The sequence below is a fragment of the Siphateles boraxobius genome, unplaced genomic scaffold (assembly GCF_051911475.1).
Source record: "Siphateles boraxobius isolate OS27281-9 unplaced genomic scaffold, OSU_SipBor_1 446, whole genome shotgun sequence".
In the NCBI taxonomy this organism is placed as follows: Eukaryota; Metazoa; Chordata; class Actinopteri; order Cypriniformes; family Leuciscidae; genus Siphateles; species Siphateles boraxobius.
The window spans coordinates 37,873-45,379 of NW_027509082.1; the positions used below are offsets into that span (position 1 = coordinate 37,873).

Here is a 7,507-nt window from a genome sequence, read left to right on the forward strand (position 1 = left end):
ATCCCAGGCAAAAGCGCACCTCTCCCGGGCACGAATAAAGCCCAAAGCCCGTGGAGAAAATGACCCTGAAGCCAAGCTCTTGAAAATGACAAAGTCCAAAAAAGTTGCGGTGCGTTCAGAGCTCCATGCTCTACGACCTCATTGGCCGTCCCAGGGAGGGTGCACCGTCCTGGGCAAGAGTCAGATTCCCCCGCCCTCCCTGGAGCTCTGTGTGGAGCAAAGACGGTCCTAAAACGTCCCTTCAGGCTTTTGTAGAGGAGGTGGAGAAGCCTTCCTGGGCACGAAGCAAGCTCAAACGCCCATGGCGGGCTTGACTCTGGAGTCAAATTCGAAAAAAATTGACCGAGTCCAAAAAGTTGCTGTGGGTTCAAAGCTCCATGCTCTACGACCTCCCTGGCTAGCCCAGGGAGGGTGCACCGTCCTGGGCCAGAGTCAGATTCGCCCGCCACCCGCTGGAGCTCCCATCTGGAGAAAAGACGGTCCTGAAACGGACCTTCGGGGCTTTATCGGGGAAGGGAAGTAGAGCGGTGGAGGGCACGCACAACCCATGAACAGACCGTCGTGAGCCCCGCTCGGAGTCTCTCTGCGTGGGTATAAAAATACAGATTACACAGTGCGCTCGGTGGAGCTCTGGAAGTCCTGGTGGGAGACGGCCCCCAGGGGAAAAAAAAGCCCGGCCGGGGTGTGCTCTGGCTGGGGAGAGAAAGAATTCAATCTCCACCGCGGGGGTGGATCACTGCATGTACGAAACATCCAGGAAAATGACGGCTGCTGGTTTACTTCTCTAAGTGCTTCCCAGGAAGGGTGCAGCCTTCCTGGGCACGAATCGAATCCAAAGCCCCCATGGCGGGCATGACTCTGGAGTCAAAAGGTTGCTGTGGGTTCAGAGCTTCCATGGTATCAGACCTTTCTGGCCATCCCAGGGAGGGTGCGCCGTCCTGGTTCAGATTCAGATTCGCCCCCAACCCCTGGAGCTCCTTCTGGAGAAAAGATGGTCCTGAAACGGACCTTGGGGTCTTTATCGGGGAGGGGAAGTAATGCGGTGGAGGGCACACAGAACCCATTAACAGACCTCCGTGAGCCCCCCGCTCAGAGTCTCTCTGCTTGGGTATAAAAATCCAGATTACACAGTGCGCACGGTGGAGCTCTGGAAGTCCTGGTGGGACCCCCAGGGAAAAAAAATAAAAGCCCGGCCGGGGTACGCTCTGACTGGGGAGAGAAATAATTCAATCTCCAACCGCGGCGGTGGATCTCTGCATGTACGAAACCTCCAGGAAAATGACGGCTGCTGGTTTTCTTCTCTAAATGCATCCCAGGAAGGGTGCAGACTTCCTGGGCACAAATCAAGCTCAAAGTCCCCTTGGCGGGCCTGACTCTGGAGTCAAATTTGAAAAATTGACAGAGTCCAAAATGTTGCCGTGTGATCAGAGCTCCACGATCTCAGAACCTCCCTGGCCATCCCAGGGAGGGTGCGCCGTCCTGGGTCAGATTCAGATTCGCTCCCCACCCCTGGAGCTCCTTCTGGAGAAAAGACGGTCTTAAAACGGACCTTGGGGTCTTTATCGGGAAGGGGAAGTAGTGCGGTGGAGGGCACACAGAACCCATTAACAGACCTCCGTGAGCCCCCCGCTCAGAGTCTCTCTGCTTGGGTATAAAAATCCAGATTACACAGTGCGCACGGTGGAGCTCTGGAAGTCCTGGTGGGACCCCCAGGGAAAAAAATAAAAGCCCGGCCGGGGTACGCTCTGACTGGGAAGAAATAATTCAATCTCCACCGCGGCGGTGGATCTCTGCATGTACGAAACCTCCAGGAAAATGACGGCTGCTGGTTTTCTTCCCTAACTGCATCCCAGGAAGGGTGCAGACTTCCTGGGCACTAATCAAGCTCAAAGTCCCCTTGGCGGGCCTGACTCTGGAGTCAAATTTGAAAAATTGACAAGAGTCCAAAATGTTGCCGTGTGATCAGAGCTCCACGATCTCAGAACCTCCCTGGCCATCCCAGGGAGGGTGCGCCGTCCTGGGTCAGATTCAGATTCGCTCCACACCCCTGGAGCTCCTTCTGGAGAAAAGACGGTCCTAAAACGGACCTTGGGGTCTTTATCGGGAGAGGGGAAGTAGTGCGGTGGAGGGCACACAGAACCCATTAACAGACCACCATGAGCCCCCCGCTCAGAGTCTCTCTGCTTGGGTATAAAATCCAGATTACACAGTGCGCGCGGTGGAGCTCTGGAAGTCCTGGTGGGAGAGGGCCCCCAGGAAAAAAAAAAGCCCGGTCATGTTGCGCTGGGGAGAGAAAGAATTCAATCACCACCGCGGCGGTGGATCTCTGCATGTACGAAACCTCCAGGAAAATGACGGCTGCTGGTTTTCTTCTCTAACTGCATCCAGGAAGGGTGCAGACTTCCTGGGCACGAATCAAGCTCAAAGTCCCCTTGGCGGGCCTGACTCTGGAGTCAAATTTGAAAAAGTGAGAACCGTGGTGGTCAGACCGGGTTGGGAAACGATCTGACCCAGCCCAGATAAAGTGCACTCTGTGCGGGCGAGACTTCCAGGAAACGCGCGGGTCTGGTTTGGACACCCAGACTCTCCTCGGACAAGGTAACGGTAGACGGGCGCCTCCGGGTTGCCTGGGGCCCGGAGGGGTGCACCCTCTCCTTCGGGCCGTCGCTGTCAGGGTTGACTGGTCGATTGGAACTTTGGACGCGCCTGGGGACGGCCCCTGCCCGGTCGCGAGACCGCTATGGGCAGCTTGCTCCTCCCCGCTTTGCGCGTCGACTCGAGACGCGGCCTCCCTCCGGGGAAAGCAGGCCGCGTCGACCTCGGGAGACTCAGATGGCCCGTCTGAAAACGGATGTCCGCAGCGGTGACGTCGGGACCGTCGTCAGGCTTTGACGGTTGGCGGGGTTTCGTTGGGGGCCCCCCATCACGGCACAGAGCCTGACTTCGCCCCGCGCCTCCCACCCGCTTTGAAAAGCACCCTTCCCCGTTACGGCCTCGATCCAGAGGCCTACCACCCCCCGCCCTCACGGGCGGACGGTTCCTCACGCGCCCTATGAGCGGCCGTGCCGCCTCGAGCCCAGGCCCGAGCGGAGCGAGACCCGTGTGTAGGAAACCCGCGCGTCGCAGGTTCGTCCGTCCCGGGGCTCCTTTGATCCCGGGCTAAAACAAAAACCATATGCTTGTCGAACCGTCGGTCTGGGTAAACGGCAAAACGACTCCAGGGGCTTGAGACACCCCTGGAGCGACGGAGGAAGGTGCACCTCCGAAAGAAAAATGAAATTACGGACAGTGTCCGATCGAATGAGGTCCACGGAACAGAGAACCGTGGTGGTCAGACCGGGTGGGGAAGCGGTCTGGCTCAGCCCAGATAAAATGCACTCTGTGCGGGCGAGACTTCCAGTAAACGCGGGGGCTGGTTTGGACACCCAGACTCACCGCCGGTGCCCTGGGCGTGCATCCAGTGTGTGAAGGTGCACCGTCCTGGGCGAGCAGAGGGTGAAAGACACACAACACTCCTCGTAAGAAAATGGACAGTGTCCAAGATCTTGCATGCAAACGAGAGCCCTGTGCTCGCAGACCCGACCGTGGCCTGCTCAAAGTCAGATCCGTACGCTTGATGGCGCTCCTGCTGGAGCAAAGACGGTCCGAACACGGACGCTAGGGGTGTTGTAGAGGAGGTGGGGGACCGTCGCCACACTCTTCTCGGACAAGGTTAACGGAAGACGGGCGCCTCCGGGTTGCCTGGGGCCCGGAGGGGCGCACCCTCTCCTTCGGGCCGTCACTGTCAGGGTTGCCTGGTCGATTGGAACTTTGGACGCGCCTGGGGACGGCCCCTGCCCGGTCGCGAGACCGCTTTGGGCAGCTTGCTCCTCCCCGCTCTGCGCGTCGACGCTAGACGCGGCCTCCCTCCGGGGAAAGCAGGCCGTGTCGACTCTCGGGAGACTCAGATGGCCCGTCTGAAACGAATGTCCGCGACGGCGGCGGCGGACGCGGGCGCGTGGAATTCGGAATCGGACGGTCGGGGTGGCCGACACCCCCCGGTCCAGTCTTCGAGCCCGACCTTCGCCCCGCTCCTCCCCGCCCGAAAAGCACCTTTCCCGGTTACGGCCTTGATCCAGAGGCCTCCCACCCTGGCCCCGCCTGACGGACGGTTCCTCACGCGCCCTATGAGCGGCCGTGCCGCCTCGAGCCCCAGGGCCGAGCGGAGCGAGACCCGTGTGTAGGAAACCCGCGCGTGGTGGTTCGCCGTCCGGGGTCGATCCCGAGGTAAAAAAAAAAAAAAAGTACCATACGCTTGTCGGTCTGGGTAAAGGGCGGAACGACTCCGGGGGCTTGACTCACCCCTGGAGCGACGGAGGAAGGTGCACCTCCGAAAACTTTTTGAAAACGGACACCGTCCGTTGCAGACGAACGAGATTCCCACAACGACCAACCTCCCTGGAAGACTCCCAGGGAGAGTACCTCGGGTTCGGGCACGGTCAAATCCGTCCGCGTGACGGAGCTCCCTTCGGAGCGACGTGGGTCCTAAAACGGACCTTGGGGGTTTTGTCGAGGAGGGCGACAAACGCTCCCGCTCGGACAAGGTGACGGAGGGCGGGCGCCCACGGAGGAAAGGGCGAAGAAAAAAAAACGGACAGAGTCCAAAACGGTGCGGTCCACCCAGATTCCCACGTACGCGAGACTCTCCGGCTGGCAACCGGGGAGAGTGCCTAGGTGTCGGGCACGTACGAATCCGTCGGCGGTGACGGAGCTCCGGTCGGAGCAAAGACGGTCCTAAAACGGCCCTTCGGGGTTTTGTCGAGGAGGGGACAAGCGCCCTGCTCGGACAAGGTGAGAGAAGGCGGGCGGCTCGCGGAAGGCGCCCCGGAGGCAGGCGATCCTCCTAAAGAAACGGACAGAGTCCGAAACGGTGCGGTTCACCCGGGTCACCACGTACACGAGTCTCCCCGGCTGGCGACCGGGGAGAGTGCCTCTGTGTCGGGCACGTGAGAATCCGTCCGCGGCGACGGAGCTCCCGTCGGAGCAAAGACGGTCCTAAAACGGCCCTTCGGGGTTTTGTCGAGGAGGGGACAACGGCCCCGCTCGGACAAGGTATCGGAGAAAAGGCAACGGACGAGAAAAAAACGGGCGCCTCCGGGTTGCCCGGGGTCCGGAGGAGCGCTCCCCCTCCTCCGGGCCGTCACTTTCGGGGTAGCCTGGTCGATTGGAACTTTGGACGCGCCTGGGGACGGCCCCTGCCCGGTCGCGAGACCGCTTTGGGCAGCTTGCTCCTCCCCGCTCTGCGCGTCGACGCTAGACGCGGCCTCCCTCCGGGGAAAGCAGGCCGCGTCGACCTCGGGAGACTCAGATGGCCCGTCTGAAACGAATGTCCGCGACGGCGGCGGCGGACGCGGGCGCGTGGGTTCCGGAATCGGACGGTCGGGGTGGCCGACACCCCCCGGTCCAGTCTTCGAGACCGACCTACGCCTCGCTCCTCCCCGCCCGAAAAGCACCCTTCCCGGTTACGGCCTCGACCCAGCGGCCACAAACCCCCCACCTCTGCCGAGGAGGAGGGTTCCGCACGCGCCCTATGAGCGGCCGCGCCGTCCTCGGGCCCCAGGCCACGAGGCGGAGCGAGACCCGTGTGTAGGAAGCCAGCGTGTCGCGGTTCTCCTTCCAAGGCGGCTTACCTGGTTGATCCTGCCAGTAGCATATGCTTGTCTCAAAGATTAAGCCATGCAGGTCTAAGTGCACACGGTCGGTACAGTGAAACTGCGAATGGCTCATTAAATCAGTTATGGTTCCTTTGATCGCTCCACCCGCTACTTGGATAACTGTGGCAATTCCAGAGCTAATACATGCAAACGAGCGCCGACCCGGCTCCCCTCGGGGGGTCGGGGACGCGTGCATTTATCAGATCCAAAACCCATCCGGGTGCGGCTCCGGCCGCCCCGGCCGCTTTGGTGACTCTAGATAACCTCGGGCCGATCGCGCGCCCTCCGCGGCGGCGACGACTCATTCGAATGTCTGCCCTATCAACTTTCGATGGTACATTCGGCGCCTACCATGGTGACCACGGGTAACGGGGAATCAGGGTTCGATTCCGGAGAGGGAGCCTGAGAAACGGCTACCACATCCAAGGAAGGCAGCAGGCGCGCAAATTACCCATTTCCGACACGGAGAGGTAGTGACGAAAAATAACAATACAGGTCTCTTTCGAGGCCCTGTAATTGGAATGAGCGTATCCTAAACCCATGGGCGAGGACCCATTGGAGGGCAAGTCTGGTGCCAGCAGCCGCGGTAATTCCAGCTCCAATAGCGTATACTAAAGTTGCTGCAGTTAAAAAGCTCGTAGTTGGATCTCGGGAGCGGGCCGGCGGTCCGCCGCAAGGCGAGCCACCGCCTGTCCCGGACCCCTGCCTCACGGCGCCCCCCGGATGCCCTTAACTGGGTGTCCGGTCCTCGGGGCCCGAAGCGTTTACTTTGAAAAAATTAGAGTGTTCAAAGCAGGCCGCCCGTCGCCGCTGAATACCGCAGCTAGGAATAATGGAATAGGACTCCGGTTCTATTTTGTGGGTTTCTGGAACCCGGGGCCATGATTGAGAGGGACGGCCGGGGGCATTCGTATTGCGCCGCTAGAGGTGAAATTCTTGGACCGGCGCAAGACGGACGAGAGCGAAAGCATTTGCCAAGAATGTTTTCATTAATCAAGAACGAAAGTCGGAGGTTCGAAGACGATCAGATACCGTCGTAGTTCCGACCGTAAACGATGCCGACCCGCGATCCGGCGGCGTTATTCCCATGACCCGCCGGGCAGCGTGCGGGAAACCACGAGTCTTTGGGTTCCGGGGGGAGTATGGTTGCAAAGCTGAAACTTAAAGGAATTGACGGAAGGGCACCACCAGGAGTGGAGCCTGCGGCTTAATTTGACTCAACACGGGAAAGCTCACCCGGCCCGGACACGGAAAGGATTGACAGATTGATAGCTCTTTCTCGATTCTGTGGGTGGTGGTGCATGGCCGTTCTTAGTTGGTGGAGCGATTTGTCTGGTTCATTCCGATAACGAACGAGACTCCGGCATGCTAACTAGTTACGCGGCCCCGAGCGGTCGGCGTCCAACTTCTTAGAGGGACAAGTGGCGTTCAGCCACGCGAGATGGAGCAATAACAGGTCTGTGATGCCCTTAGATGTCCGGGGCTGCACGCGCGCCACAATGGGCGGATCAGCGTGTGCCTACCCTGCGCCGAGAGGCGCGGGTAACCCGCTGAACCCCGCTCGTGATCGGGACTGGGGATTGAAACTGTTTCCCATCAACGAGGAATTCCCAGTAAGCGCGGGTCATAAGCTCGCGTTGATTAAGTCCCTGCCCTTTGTACACACCGCCCGTCGCTACTACCGATTGGGTGGTTTAGTGAGGTCCTTGGATCGGCCCCGCCGGAGCTCCTCGCTGGGTTCTGGCGGAGCGTCGAGAAGACGATCAAACTTGACCATCTAGAGATAGTAAAAGTCGTAACAAGGTTTCCGTAGG

The 7,507-nt window shown here is 59.9% G+C and overlaps 1 pseudogene; it reads left to right on the forward strand.

Moving 5' to 3' along the window:
- Positions 1 to 5,666: 5,666 nt before the first annotated feature.
- Positions 5,667 to 7,507, forward strand: LOC143709087 (18S ribosomal RNA; annotated as a pseudogene; the record flags this gene model as incomplete).